Below are 16,673 nucleotides of genomic sequence, written 5' to 3' on the forward strand. Positions count from 1 at the left end.
GAAGTAGGAGTGCTGAGGGCGCTCCAGCACCCCCGCCCCCAGGTTCAGCACCCCCCCCCCCCCCCCGGCCAAGGGTGGGCTGTGGGAGTAAAAAAACGCATTGCATATTTAAGAGAAATAAATATATTTATTTTAAACTGTACAACTGACAAATCTTTTTTAAAAAAATTATTATTATCGCGAGCGACGAGCGTGACTGTTTCCGGTCATTGGCTATGGCTAGCATCACGGTGAAGGAACTCTTGCAAAAAACTTGCGCGAGCTTGCTGCTGTTACAGTGGACCTGTGCTAAGCTTCTGTAATTCATCCATTAATTAATTACCTTCAATAATACATCCATGGGTGCTACGCATGCAGTTTAGCTAATGTTAGTTACTCTTATACATGATGGCAAAATGCCCAAAATCCACTGAACATTTATTTATAAAAAACAAAACAAAAAGGTAAAACCGGGAACCCCCTGCCGGTGATGCAGTAGCAGCTGTTATGAGTAACATTACATCTACTTTGGTCCTAAGAATTAGCAACAATACAACGCCATCATCGATGCTACTTCAAGCACAGACGATAGCAGCACAGCCAACGTTAGCTGCAATGATTTTGCAGACTACAATGACAGACACGCATCTCAAGCCTGGCAATCCTTCAGATTGAAAAGGCCCATATACGATCAACATCAAAAGTAATTCAAAAGTATGCAGCAACCAAGAAGGGTGCTCCAGTTTACCATCTAAAGGTAGGGCTAAGGTTGATTTATTATTTTGCTTGCTTGGATGTTTTGTTATTCCTTGGCTTTGAGTTGTTTCTATTTAGTCATATTTTAGACCTGCGATAATATTGTACATGGTTGACATAGTAGCTACGCTGACAGTGACATGCACTGGTGCCTGTGATATTGCTGTTATTGTGCGGTCTACAGTGACGTTGTGGGTGCATTGTCATTGGTGACGACTCGACGCTATGCCAGTGTGTTCATCCTGATTATTAAAGTACATTCTTAACTATGCCGTTTTCATATTTTCATACTATACTGTTTGGCTGACATGGGGCTGTCAAGATGTGATTTACAATGTTGTATGGAGGCTCCTACAGTACAGCCTCTGACCCTTTACTGCGCTGTTATGCTGATATTTTTGTCGTGGTGATCTGACTTCAGACTTGGCCACCCCTGACTGATTTGTCTAAAATCGCCTATGGTTACAGTCACTGTATGCAGTCAGCTAGCTATCTAGCTAATGTTGTGGTCTGGTGACAGTTTTGCACGACAAGTGGAGCAGAAAAGGAAAGGAAAAAGCAGAGTTTACAGTCCCAACACATTAGCCAGGTTGCTAAAAGTTCATGAGGTTGAAGCAATAGTTTGATAGTCCATGAGGTTGAAGCAATAGTCCAGGCACCAGATTCTTTTATGCTAATGGTTTGCAGTCAAGCACAAAATAGGACAAAATTCCATTGCAGCTTTTTGGACACCTGCCAACAAAGCCCTTTTCATAACTGAAGCGTTGTTTTTCTTTTTAATGGAGGCTACTTGGGAAATTGCTGTCATATATAACCACCGCTAATGCCACATACATTTTTGGGGAACTGCACTTTAAGAAGTGTGACTCATATTTTCCTATATATGTTTGCCAGTCATTGGGTTCATGTAAAGGAGAAGTATTTTAAGTATTTTCAAATCCCCTAAACATTTGCTGTTTATTGTACAAAAAGAGTCCTTTCCTTTCAAAGGAATATTTCATATTAAATCAATAGAGAACAGGTTAACTTGAACCAGTGCAAGTATTTAAATAGGATGTCATTTAAAATGATCATGCGCACAGTAGACCTGACTGCTCTTTATTTTAAGAAAAACAATGTATATGTGTCAGGGTCTGGGGGAGGACTCAAAAGCAGACCAGATGTCCAGTGAAAAAACGTGGAGATTTATTTCCAGACACAGGGTACAGGATAAGCAACAGTCTCGTAGTCAGAATACAGGCGCAGGTCAAAAATCCAGAAATCCAAACACAAACAGGCAAAGGCACAGAATCAGGAGCAGAGACCAGGTCGAAGGAAACAGGCGGAAGTCAATAATCAGAAGCTAGAATAACAAAGTCGGCAGGCTAGAAACGTAGTCGAAAAACAAGCAAAGTTCAAAAACCGGGAATACACAAAGATACAGAGATAAGGCTTGAACGGCACTGGCAAAAACAGAGGCACGATCTGGCAAAGAAAAAAGGTGCACACAGAAACTAAATAGCAACGCCAATGAGTGAAGATGGGATGCAGGTGAGGAAGGTAAGTGGAGGCTTGATTGCAGATGCGGAAACCGGTGGAACAGGGCGGGCGTGGGCGTGGACAGGAACCAGGAACCTAAGGGGAAAAACAATAACAAACGCACACCCAAGCACACGAACACAGAAAACACAACCGCAAGCGAAAACAAGTAAACTGAAAATAAAAATAAATACACACTAGACAATAAATAATAAACAAATTTAAAAGGAGTCATTAAGAGATCATCACAGTGACGATTCCATTTGACAAATATGGAAATAGTATCCCAATGTGATAAAATAAATTTTACACAACAACATGTGTGTGTCAGATGCAAGTATGATCAATTATTTTTAGCATTTCTCAATTTGGATCAGAATTAAAAAAAAAAAGTATAGCTGCGTAGACTCAGGAAAGCTTATTTAATCACCAGTGCACCTGATGAAACTATACAACCAAATCCATCATTGCTGGAACTCTTTATCACCTACTGATAGTGCTGCAATTATCCTGTGATAAAAATGATGATTCTTCCTTGAGAATGCAAACACACTGTATGTCGCGTTGCATTACCCTCATAAACTGAACTGAGGACCTTCTGTTGTCTCTTTGAGAAGGTTCCTGTAGTTTTGGGATATTATTTTAGGAATGATCCTTGTGCTTGCCCGGACTTGTTACACTGGCTGGAATGTTTTTTTTGCCTGGACCGCAACAGCAGGGCCAGTCCTACAAACGCAAAAGTCTGTGAATGACTGACTGACTGAGTGATGAAGTTACACCATTGGTCAGCCAAGTTATGAAGTTACACCATTGGTCGGCTGGATCACGTGTGTTAGGTCCAGCCATATACTAGGTTTTAACCTGGTCTTGTTTAGGTTAAAGATAAGGGGTCCCCATTGGTGATTTATTAGTCTTAAGGTTTTTTCTTCATGGCGTCATGTGCCCCCTCTTATCATCATTACTACTGTCAGCTTGAGGTTCTGCATCTGAGCTGTAAATGTGTTTTGGCATCTGTTTTCTATTGCCATTGGGTTCAATTTTGAGTGTTCAAGTCACATTTGTAAGGTTGTGCAGGCCCTCTGCAATGTAAAGACAGATCGATCTTGCATATTGATGAGGAGGGACGGTGACCCACACCTTTCGAATTTTCCACTGTTCACTGGTGCAAACATTGATGAAATGTTATTTCATTCAGACCTTGAAGGCTGGGGGCATCCTTCTTTCATAATCACAGTGATGTCGGGCAGAATCATGAAGGCAGTCTCCAGATAAAAACATGAGTCATAAATCATCTGACTGGATTTAGTCCACTGGAAGGCACGCGGTGCATCATGGAAAAATCCACTGGAAGCAGCCCGAAGACAGGGCTTTCAATTACAGTCAGACCTGTGACATGTCTAAGTCATGCTTGTGTGCATGCTAATTTAAGGATTAACTCACTTTTAATCAGGGTATATTGCCATGGTAACTTATGCTGCACATCAAACCTGAGCCTTGCTTCGTGTGTGGTTAATTCAATTCAATTAGTCTGTTGACCTTTTGTGGTAAACTCAGGATTTTCGGTTTCACAAAGCAAGCTCGCATTTTAGCCAGACTTGTTACTGGGGCAACAGAGTCTTAAGCCCAGACCTGTGAAACTGTAGGTCTATGCTTAAGTTAGGTGGATAACACAGTCTATTAGCCACATGGTGAAATCACACACATGCGAACAGCAGAAATGTATGCAAGCTTCTTGTTGATGATCGAGCCATCAAGAATACTGAAGAATACAGAAGTGTTTTTAAAGACCGACCAGATCCTTTTAGGCCCTTGCACGATTATCTTTATGAGCGTTAGTGACTAGTGAGGGAATTATTTACCTCCAGCAATTAATAGTGGTGCACATTGCCAACTCGGAGAGAAGCAAGACACTGTATTGAGCTCCACTTCCTTGCAACGGTACATTTTATATGCTGTTGGTGAAGCTAAAGATATAATAATAAAATATATTTATTCATTAGTTTCATAAATAAAATGCAACGCAAACAAACAAAATGCAATGCAAACAAACAGGATACAAGATTACCTACACAATAAATATACAGTAGTAAAATTAGTAAATTAAAACAAGGCAAAAAAAAATCAAAGTCAGAGAAATCAAAATGTTAGAAAAGCCACAGTATAGGGTACCGAGCAATCAGAAAAGTGTATCTAACATTCAAAAGGCATATCAGTGTATTAATTTCCTGGCCATGCAAGGGTGAACACTATTAAGGAAGGTTTCTATGCAGGTAATATCATTTGCTTGAGGGTTTCACAATGATAATGCTTACATAATCCCTATTAAGTATTAATGTTTTCATAGCGATTCAAAATGTCCTGTGAGGTTAGCTACTCACCTGTACATTACCTAAAATTACCTTTGAAATGTAGAATTTTAATCAAGAGGCTATGTTTGCAATATATATATATATATATTGCCTTTTTTTCCCATTTTCTCCCCAGTTTAGTCATTATACCAATTCCCTGTGTGGGCTAGCCACTGTCCTGGTCGATGCGCTATCCTCTGTCAGTCTGGGGAGGTGTGGACTGCCACATGCCTCCTCCGATACATGTGGAGTCGCCAGCCGCTTCTTTTCACCTGACTACGAGGAGTTTCACCGGGAGAGCGTTCACGCTATCTCCCCCGGATCCCCACCCCGCTGGACAGGCACCCCGACCAACCAGTCGCTAATGCTTCCCACCCGCAAACACTGCCAATTGTGTTTGTAGGAATGTCTGACCAAGCCAGAAGTACCACTGCCCGGGACCCAGGTCCCTGCGGTGGTAGGCGAGTGCTTATACCTCTACACTACCCAGACGGCCGCAATATATTTTCATAATTTTTCAGTGTGGAGAAATTATGAGAAAGTAAGTGAATGAAAGTCTTAGGTATAGGCCTATTTAATTTTTTTGAAACTATCTGCTTCCTCTCTCATTGTGGTCGCTCTACTGCTTTACATTGTACCACTATAGGCTTATTGTTGCAGACACTGGGAACACTTACATGTACTGGGAGCTTTTTTGGGAATGTGTACATAGCTTTTTTTGGAAACATACACAGAGCTTGTTTAACAAAGCCTGCGTTCACTTAGCAAGTTGATAACCAATGTTGTGATTCCGGTTTAGCCCAATTGCGATTTTTATGTTTTGTCAAGGCAAAGAAACTCTGGGTATATTCAGCTTCCTTCATAGTATACCCCTCTGTCTCTCACAGCCTTGACAAAAGACTAGCCTTCCTTATACTGTGGGATGCAATCAGCTTTGAGATACCTTGCTGGTCAGCTTCACTGGCGAACAGAATTCAGCAGGGACCTTTGTGCCTTAAGTGGGTAAAAACAACTATTTAACAGCAAGGCTTGTCAAAGTATTAGCCAACCACCAGCAGTCTCTTCCATTTACCAAAGGGCCCCTTTTGCTATTGTTGTTGCTGCCGTTGTTTGGAATTATAAAATGAGGAGCCTGAGGTAAAAACCAGGGTAATTTCACGTGGATATGGAATCCCAGCAGCACATCCAGTATCACACTGTGCTGGCCTCCCTGGTGTTCATGTCCTCCTCGTGATGCTAAATTATTGAGGTAATTAGAGTTCTGAAAGAGCTGGCCTCTCCATGCTCATTCTTCTGTGGGCTGATAAAAATAGCTTGCTTGGTGTGGATATTTGCTTGAAGTGGTGTAATGCCTTGCGCAGCAGGCCACTGACAGATGCCCAGGCACCCCCAGGCTAGCGATTTGTGGCAGATTCCAGTCATCTCCTTTAGGGCGGGTGGGGGACGGGATATGGGAGTGGGGGTGGGTACCTCTTCCTCTGCTATTTCAGAGTACAGTAATCATTGATACACGTGGTGCTCTGCATTACCATCGTCATGGCCAAAGGGATCATTCATCTTCATGGAAATCCAAGCCAGTTAATTTAGTGTTTCTGTGCAGCAGCTGGCGCCAATGATATTAAAAAGGGTGTCAACATAACACAATCTAATTGGCTAATGCCAGTTAAATGTGATTTCATCCCTTTGAGTGGCCACCCTAGAAGAAGCTTTGAAGCTAGGAACTGAAGAGGATGTAGCTGTCAGCATAAGACATGCTAACCCCCCCTGTACTCCATCCTGCCTCTGGCAAACAAGAAATCTGTATGAAGCAACCCAGCCCTGACTAAACACGTGTAACTCCTCTCCTTTTCCTACAGCTCTGTCATTTTAATTAACAAGTCAGAAGAAGAGGCAAAGTAGGATGTTAAACCCCAGAGCAGGGCATGTTTATCCTGGACACTGAAAGGAATTTTTCTTTTAAAATGGCGAGGCAGTGAGAGGCTCTCTGTTGTACTTATGAATGTGAAGCATTACTACTGAATTCCATATTAATACACATTTCTTTTTTTGTATATTTTGCCAGCTAGTTTAATACCTCAGGTTATTATCTGCCCAATCACTACTATCAATGGTGTAGGCAGAAAAAAAATTTTTGGCAGGCTGACTTGATAGGTTTTTCTGGAATACATTTTCCACATTCACTATGCCCCACTCCAGCGCTCCTTGGAGCTATCCTATAACATTCCTATATTCCTAATGGCAATGAGTTTAGGGTCTGACATATTTCACCTTCATCACTTATGGTGTTAAGGGGGTGAAGGTAATGCCACAGCTAGTGTAATGTGCACTAATGCAGGTGGGTAGGTACAACAGTAGCTCAGCTGAATAGCAGAGGATTTAAAGCTGCAACCTCTGCTTTACAGATCCTGCTTTCAGGCCACTACTCTGCTTTGCTGCCTAAAGTTATGCAGCCACAGAAAATGGGAAAACTGGAAATATCAGTTAGATTTAACAGAAAACAGATGGAGAGCAAATGAAATGCCATTGGCGCCAGCCACCAAAGAAACAAGTTGCCTGCTTGGATTATTCTAATATGAGGCAGGAGACCATTGGTTAGAAACCAGCATTATTTTTAAAGGCTTTTCAGACAGTTTATTTGTCCATTTTTATTAACCGTTTGGTCTTCTGTTCAACAGCATGTGTCTGTTACAGCTGAACTTTCTAAGTATCTCCAATGGTGAAGTCATATTTTCACATAGTGAGTTGGGGCTGTCATTATATGATGTTTCCTATTGATAACTCAATAGAACCGCAAAGCTTTTCTATCATTTTTTGGTGCTGATCTATTTTTTTCTTTGGCACATTGAGATGTTTTCTGTAGATCACTTAAAAAAGAAATGTAGGTTTTTGCTATTTTTTATATTAACAATGTGAGAGGAAGAAGTAACATTTGATCATTCTTTTCCTATTATTTTGCTAAAGGCAAATACTCCCCACCAGACCCACCTCCTAAATCTAGAACCATGGGCATTTCATTATCTCTGGTTTTCAGCCAGAACCTCATTAATCGTGGCAATGTCCCAGCGATATTCCAGGCCAAGCTGTAAATGTAGGCAGGTTTCTTGATGCCCAGAGGAGTTACCCAGTGTTACAAACATCGCATCATCCTTGGTTGGACTCCCATGTGGTATTACATCACCGAGGGCTTGACATCAGCAGAGTGCATCTTTCCATTCTGTTTTTCGTTTGCTCTTCACAGCTGATTACAGCTTAATAACCCAAGGGCACAAAGGCAAAAGCCAAGCATTTGGTTAGGCACTTACAACAAATCACATGTAGTTTTTCCCCCTTGAAGTGTACAAGAAAAAGTACAGAGAACTAGGGGCAAGGTTTTGCACCTTTATGACCTTCAGACATTGCTCGTCAAGTGTAATTGTCCCTGGCTACGTTGTGACCACAATGTACTCTGGAGATTGGTGTCAAAAGGGAATGGGCCGTTCATTTGCTGTATCATTAAGACAAAGGTTCAAATCAATCAATTCTTGTTTTCTAAGACTCTGGCTCTGTGTCTCAAATAATATTTCTCAATGAATCTGCAAGCACGTATGTTGCTTAAAGATTAGTGATGGTGCCACTTAACAATTAACCTTAAAGTGGAACATGTTTAAAAATAAAATTAAACCGAGCGAAAGTGTTTATAATATAGTACTGGGCGGAAACTAGGGGCTGGTTTCCTAGTCCTAGATTAAAAGAAACAAGTCAATGAAGATCTTCATTGAAATTTCTTTTAGTCTAGGACAGGGTTTAATCCATGTGTGGGAAACCAGTCCAAAGATCTAGGAAGAAGCCTTCACAAAGACCCATAAATAATTGATTTCACTGATTTGTCTGACTACTTGCACTAGATCTGTTTTCTCATGAGAAAATGCCTACAGCTAGGTTCACTTAGAGCTTACATTTTCAGTGCATTTGTAATTCTGGTAGTTTGAGACCATTGCTTTACAATTCTGGCTAACCAATTGAAAATATAAAAACAGTCAATACCCTCCTGCCTACTACATAGTTCCACCCAGTAATTCGTTGGCTATTGGCTGATTTCAATGGCTGGGTCACATGGCCTTTCATTTTTTTTCAGAATCACAGCTTTGTGATTTGAGTTGTCATTGAAATATTCAGTAGATGCTCAGATTTCCAGATAGATTCATGTCCATTCCATGTTAAACCCTGGGGATCTTGGGAGAGTGACCTATGCAAGACATATATCATAGAAGGATGGGGTAAAGTGGTTTGAGTATTTCTATTGCATAATTAAGTCAGATTTATACATACACAAACTGCTGATATGTCTTTTAATCGGCGTATGGCTTTATTCCTTCGGTTTACAGCTTTATTATTTGTGTCTGTAATATATTAGCCCCTCCAGGAAATCTTGCGATTGCAATAATTAATGCAAATTCAACCAAACTCCACAATATTTGTGTGGGCTTGCAATTTTGCAAAATTCCTGCATTTTTTCCACATTAAATGTCCAAATCCAGAGCTGTATAAAGAGCCGTATATATGCGTTAATGCATATTAAAAAAATATGTAGCAAAATGCGTCTGTAGGGGCTGCGGTCATAAAGAAATGCATGACAAAATAGTTAGGGAAAGTAATCATAGGTACTTATCTGTCACCCAAGTCTTAAATAACGTTGACTGGTGATCCATTTTGTGAATAAATTTGTTCTCTGATGAAAAAATATCTTTGTTGGCAGACAGCTCCTTCGGACAATCTCTGTTATCAACACTGCTATCTAGCATAATTAGCAAGCATAGCCTAGCTCGACCTGTGTAACACGCAAGTGCAAATGCACACACACCTGCTCCTGCTTGCGTGCGCACACACACACGCACACACAAATATATATACATTTTATATTTTACGTTTAGGACAGTGTACTATGTGTGCTTGGAGGCAAACTTTGAAATTCCATCATGTTCATGTATGACACATGAAACCGTAACTGTTTTACACACCTTCAATGAGCATATACGTCCAATTAGCAGCCTGACACCATGTGTAGATCCTGCACTGTATGACATATTCTGTGCATGTAGATAATGAAGCCATGAACAGAAAATGTGTAAAGTCACTTAGCAGGGCTTTGGACCAAAATATGCGGTTAGTATTGCCTGTATGTGCTCTTGGATGTAGAGTCGAGTGGAGTACTGAATTTTGCAGGGTGAATACAGATTCATTCTCCCATAAGAAACTCAATTAATTTGTGGTTACTTCAGAATATCCCATTGTTCATAACTGAGAAGTGTTCAGATTGGGTTTACTGGTTAAGCCGTGTTGGTAAGCCTGGCTATTCTTTAAAGAATGTCCAAAACACAGTTGTGTAGGGGGTTCATACTGTGATTACTCTGTATTCACTTTGCCTCATGTAGACACCCCCTACCTCCAGACAAAAAAAAAGCTGTTAATGGTGTCTGACCTGAGAAGAGATGTAGGGCCAGAAGAGGCCTGTTCGAAACCCCTGACCGCCCCCCCCCCCCCCAGCCAGAGCTTAGCCACATTACATCAGGAGTGTTTTTTAGCCTTCCCTCCTAAGGTCTTGTCAGTAAGATGCCTGCTTGTGGTCTTTGTTTTTGCCCTCTCTCTGCTGCCCTGGTGGTGACTCAGGAGAATCCGCTTTTGTTTCACCATAGTTAATGGTTTATCTGCCCATAGCCAAACTCCCATAGTCTGTTACGGGCATGAACTCCAGAACCCGGCCCTGTTTTTTCTCCTGGGATGTGTGTGGAGAATATGCTAGTGCTTATTAAAATCCAGAGAATGAGCTATTTATATAAACCTCACTTCTTTCACCTGGGGTTTTCCTGGTTAAATAATGGTTATAAATAATGGTAACTATTAATAATGGAAACCTGCATTTATACATAGAGAAATGCTCACATGCACACATATGCACGCACATGCACATACACACATACACACAAGCACAAACACACACACGCATGCATTTACACAGACATATAATGTTATGACTCAACCCCTATAGCTAGGTGGAAACTAATGGGTGAATTGTACATCTGCAACTAAAACCAAAAAGTCAGCAGGTCCTTGCAGGGAGACAGTCCTACAGCCTAAAGCAGGTGGTTGGTGACTTACCCTCTTTGCTTTTTGGAGAATCTGCTCTTTGTATGTTTACATAGTCGATCTTCTGGCTCTGCAGCAATGCTGGCATGGAGTTTGCATTGTCCTTCATTTTATATTGGACAGTTCAAGCGTATATGTATACCACATTGTACATGCATATGCATATACAATTTTTAAATAATTTTGGTACCCAATGTGGGGCTGATCATTTCCACATTCCTTTGCAAACTCTACAGCCAGTTTACTGCATGAGAGAGTAGACGTCCACAGTTCTCCTCCGAATCAAGTGGTGTCACCAGCCTGCTTCTTTTCATACCAATGCCCGCATCTAAGCTGGCATACAGTGGAGTCGGAGGAAGACCTTCAGTATGCTGCTCTGACATGCATTCCATGAGCACCTGATCAACCAGCAGGGATTGTTAGATTGTGAAGAAACACTGACCCCTGACTGACTGAACCCCCGTACCCTGGGCAATATTGCCAATTCCACGTCTACCTATGGAGCTACCAGCCACAGTTGGAGCTGGCATGACTTGGATTCAGTCCAAGACCGTGGGACTTATCTATGCACGACAGCATGGCACCTTAGCTAACTGAGCTACCCAGCAGCCCCCACACACATATTGAAGTACAGAATAGCCAAACTAACGTGTCGTTCTCCTGTTCGAGGCTGCAGAAAAGAAAAGGAGATTGTTTGTAAGGCTTGAGTGAACACACAACAGCCTTAACAAGGGTGTATGTGTTCCATTGCTCTACAGTATAAAATAAAACAAACGAAAAATGTTCACAATTATTTTGGTATTGAATTTCATCTGAGTACAGTGATCCTGCCTGGGAACTGTGAGCTGGCTGTTCTGCAAATCGAAGCTGTTACAAAGCCTTGCGCTGAAAGACAGTGTTACACAGCGAAGCAGATTGGAATTAGGCTGCACTTCTGTAAATCTACTGACTGAAGCAGCTCCTTGTGCTCTGCTCTGGAGCCAGTTAAAAACGTCATCAGTGGCGAGCCGGGACTGGAATCACAGGGGCCATTTGAAAGTGAAGAACGGTGTTCTGTTAGCTTGTAATTAGCCGGTCCAGTTCTCTGGTAGGTCACAGATGAGCCCAGGTCTCCTCATCAATATCAAAGTTTTTTCTACATTTCCCCCCCCCCCTTTTTAAACGAGGCTATTCGTGCCCTGGAGGGGGAGGAAGAAAAGGGGTGGGGGGTGGGGGGGGAGTTTTCACTTTTCATTCCATGAAATGCTTCCTTCCCAGTCTCTGGTGGGATTTTGTCAGACAGGCCTATAGTTTCATACACAAGTAAGCCCACATGCTTCAGCTTTTGTGTGATAATGGATCAAGTGGCGTGTGTAAAAAGAGTGGGGAGTAGTCTAAAGAGTTGGCAACCCAATAGGTAAATGGGGGGAGAGGCATGTGCATATTTCAACATGCTGCAGCAGAGAGTCCGCATCTGTAAAGTCCACATCTGTAAAGATAGATTGAATGGATTTTTAAATGATTTTTATGCCTTTTTTCTTTTCTCGAGAGAGAGGTTAAACATGTTTGTAGGCCCAGTCATCACTAGCGTCCTTGGTTACCGCACGGACGAGCATGCGCTCTTCTTTCAAGCTCAGCTGCACAGTAATTACCCCTGAGGAGCGCACTTCATGCGCAGTCGACGCAGGCAGGCTGCAGGTGTCTGGTACTGATTGACTGGAGGAGTTGCTTTCTGTGCAGTGGGACTGGGGCAAGCCTGCCAGATGAAACCCCGCCAGAGCAAGGCTATGACCAATTACACGTTATCACTGGCAAAGTCAGGGTTCGACATCTTAAGTCATTTCACTAAATGTGTTCAGTGCCAGTGCTTTAGGGGTTCTTGCTTAATAGAATTATTAATTATGGGGTTTGTGTTTTGACATATAGTAGGTGGGTATGAATATAAAACCGGCCTTCATTGCTGTATGAACCGGATAGTAGCAAACAGTGACAGGCAGCCTTTCAGATGAAGGAAACTATACTCAGCTCAGCTGCTTGCATGGAGACTGGTGAGGTTTGTGATGCGCTAAGCCTAATTCAGTCAGTTGAGTCTGTGCAAATAATTGCTAGAATATTGTTGATCTGTCATATATTGTCCCTTCACATTTTGGTTACACATCGCTAGCTACACTAGTGTTGATGGTACCACTCCAAATATACCTGCATATTTTGGAACTAAAAAGAAAAAAAAATATTATGGATTGAAGCAACTCTAAACTAAGGAAATTAGGTCACGGCAAAGGTGGATTCTGCTGCTTGGGAAATTGAGCAAATTTCTCCATTCAGACTAAGCACTGTACCAGAGACACTTTCTCTACCTTGTTTCCCTGCCAACCGTCTGGGTCCCACAGTATCCAGGGAAACGGGAGGAAACCGGTGCTATGTCATGTCATCTCAAAATGACATCATGCAAACTAACGTCACATCACGTGAAGTCGCCGCTCGGAGTTCCTGTCCAGACAAATAATGGGGTGTTTTATGCGAAACGTCAGGCTCGGTCCGTGGCACGCGGAAAGCACAGGCCCTGGGACTCCTGTTTGGAGCCTGAGAATAGGTCATCCATCATCTTGATCAAACTCATTGAATATCTGTCTGCTCTGCCTTCCTGGTGACTCATGAGAGTTAAAACCCTGAGAGAAATACTGTTCTCTGTAAACATGGTTACACTGTCCTTGTTCATTTGTTGGCCTCTTTAATGTTACTTTTTAAAAAATAAAACCTTTCAAATATTGGCAGTGGTCGACAGTGCGGCTCACTGAATTTATGATTGGTTCTTATTTTCTCAAGGGGAATGACCACATGAGCAGCCAAAATGCCAATATTTAATTACTACAGGGTCAATTGCTCTGCTAAGTTGAAAGACAATAAGGCAGTAAAGCCATATTGCGAGACACCATTGAAAGACATCCAAGTTATAATCATAAATTGGCCCACCCGTTTATGTTTTTTACTTTGGTTATTTACAGTATGAAATCATATTTTTTGGGTGAAATCAAGAATTGTTAGTCATTCTACATGTGTGTATGCATAGTATTATAAATTATAAAAATGACTGACAGAGAGTGAAGTGGAAATGTAGAAATGTGTGTGTGTGTGCATGTGTGTGTGTGTGTGTGTAGATAAATAGTTTCTTTGGGGGGTGGGTAATGATTTATTGATCACAAAAGTCACTCAAGAATGCAATCTGACCTACATCTAAATCTCAACAATGCAACAGTGCAAATTGTGAATAACGTGCGCCGTATGTGAACCTTTGCTGATTTTTATGTAGGGCGTCAATTTTACAGTCTATTGGAATGTGTTGCACGTGTGGGTGCCTGACTGATGGGCCTGCTCCTGGATGCAGGTGCTGTCTGGCGCTTCCCTTCAGTGAGCACCCTGCCTCAGCACATCAATCAGGGCGTTGACGGCACCTTCATCTGTGCCTATTTTTGGAGTGTTGCGTTGATGCTGGCTGACTGGAATCGCACGTGGCAGAAGGCATCCCTCAGATTCCCATCTGTTCCAGGGAGCTCGGAGTCGGTCTGAATAGAAATGAGGCAGAGGTGCACACGTCTGTGTTGTACCAGTGTGTGGGTAACCTGTGCACAAGCTTTGCTGCTGAATCTGCGCAGTATGAGAACAGGTAACCTGTGCACATATACCTGTTCTCTATTTGTGTAGCATCAGAATAAGTATCCTCTGTAATAATTTTGATGGTGAGAGATAGTTAGAGTAGGTTACACTTACAAGTTGGCCCTAGCTTGAATATTTAATGGTAAATATTGGCTGTGCTTTGGTAGCAGAGATGTGTACCCCCAACTTTGGGCCCTCATCTGGGCCTCATTGTGATTCATTGTGTGTGATGTTCTGTGTAAGGACCCACATGCAGACCAGGGAAATCCGAAAAACGTTGTCTTTAATCAGTCCGAGGTTCGAAGCCAGGTAGTCAGAGAGAGGACGGTGCCGAATCGAGTTTCCAAAAGAATAGTGAAAAGACAGGCAAAAAATCAAAAACCAGGAGATCAGAATGGCGAAGGTACAAAGGGACAGGCAAAAGAGAAGTCAAGGCAAAGCGAAGGTCAAACCAGAAGCAAACAAAACCAAAAGGGGCAGGCGAAGTCAGGCAAAGGGGTGTCGCAGGAATCTCGATAGACAAAGGCTTACTAACAATCGGCACAATGAATTCGATCAACGTTCTGACCATGAGCTGGTGGAAAAGACTGACATTTATACACTGGGGAAGGTAACAATCAAGGAGGGGTTAAGTGAGTGAGGGCGGAGTAACAAACAACATCCAGGTGAAGGACATTAGGATAACTAATAAAATGACAGGGGACCGACAAAACGCGGACTGGAATCACATAGACAACAATGATAACAGACGGCCTGGGTTTAGCAGGTAAAACACGTGCAGAGAGAGAGAGGTGCAGTCAGAGCAAGAGACAGGTGCAGGCAATTGCAGAACTCAGCGTTAGAGCAGGCTAGAAAGAAAAGGGGCGGAGCTACAGCGCAGCATGGAAAAGGGGAGACTGGTTAATGTATTAGTATAGTGATCTAAACTATCAAAAACCCAAAACTAGTGTGTGTTAGTCCATTAGTAATATTCACATGTTAGTATATTAGTGAGGTTAGTACTTTACAATCTATAAATTAGTAGGGATTAGTAGAAATTAGTAAAACTAGAAATAAGCAGGAAGAAAGTAAAGCGAGACTGGAAAGAAGGGGGGAAACCACGAAAACCCGGAACCACCCGAATAGTGAAATCACACAAGTACAGGGGAGTGAAGCAGCTCAGGGAACACAGACACAGAGACAGTACTGGGGAGACAAGTGACCGGGAAATACAGACTACAACATTGTGTGCACTGTGTGCTCTTAATGGAGTAATCTCCAGCAAGTCAAACACAACGTGCCAAAAAATAATTCAGACCATGAATCCTTTAAGACCGCACAGTCACCATCTTTAGTGCACTTTAACCTGGTGGACAGCCAGGAATAAGCTGATGGTTGATGTTTAGAACATAGTAAAAAAACAACCCTTCACAGAAATGGACAATTCACATATGTGTATCTGCGTCTGTGAGTGACTGTTTCTGTCCATGCATGTGTGTGCACTTGTGTACACATTTGTTACTGTATGAGAAGTGACATCCATTTTTTTATGAGAATGACATTCTTTATTTATTGCTTTTACTTCCCATAGTAGTTGTTGCCATGTAAAATAAAACCCATGAACTCGTTAGGAGTCTGGGTTAGCCATGTTAGACACTAGGATGCTCGATTTGGAGGTGTGTGCTAGAACAGTCACCTGGGTGAAAGGTACAAGTAGGAAATGCAGCCTGGCTGTTATTCCCTGATGCTCTCTGGAGCTTTCTAACTGGCATGTCCACAGAATGACAGTTCAAACTGGGAAAGGAAGTAAAAATTTTCAAATCAAGGACCTTGAAACATGAATGAAGGTGATGTGTGCCTATTAAGAGTACAATCTCAACATCAGGATATGTAAAGTCCCATGGATGTATTGGATGTACTATAAATTCTGTGGACACTTCAAATACTGTGGCTTGGATTTGGCAGGGCATATGTGCCTATTGTCATTAGAAATTATGAGGGCACTGCTTTTCCAACAAATGGATTTAAGTAGGATTTTTCAGCTTGAGGTTATACAGGATAGCAAAATTCTGAAGATTCCAAGTCTGACCCTATTCCATAGAGGCCTGCAAGAAATGTGAACGGACATTCCTCTCTTGCCAAAATGTATCCTGGTGTATGGAATTTATGACCTAGGCGTTTAAGAAAATGAAATCACAATCATTAGAATTAGAATTAAGCCCTTACTTTTTATTTCCGCAAAATAAGCCTGTTCTAAATTTAGATATTAATTAGATCTTGTAACTTGGCTGAGACAGAATGAAAGCTGCCAAAGATGCCCCTCGACACTTTGATTGG

At 41.9% G+C, this 16,673-nt stretch overlaps 1 protein-coding gene across 2 annotated transcripts in view; it reads left to right on the top strand.

The window, feature by feature from the left end:
- The window catches only part of gpr158a (G protein-coupled receptor 158a), a 106,882-nt gene that overhangs the window by 21,780 nt on the left and 68,429 nt on the right, over nucleotides 1-16,673 (top strand). The gene's annotated exons all lie outside the window — the stretch shown is intronic.

Source organism: Anguilla rostrata, chromosome 4 (assembly GCF_018555375.3).
Source record: "Anguilla rostrata isolate EN2019 chromosome 4, ASM1855537v3, whole genome shotgun sequence".
Lineage (NCBI taxonomy): Eukaryota > Metazoa > Chordata > Actinopteri > Anguilliformes > Anguillidae > Anguilla > Anguilla rostrata.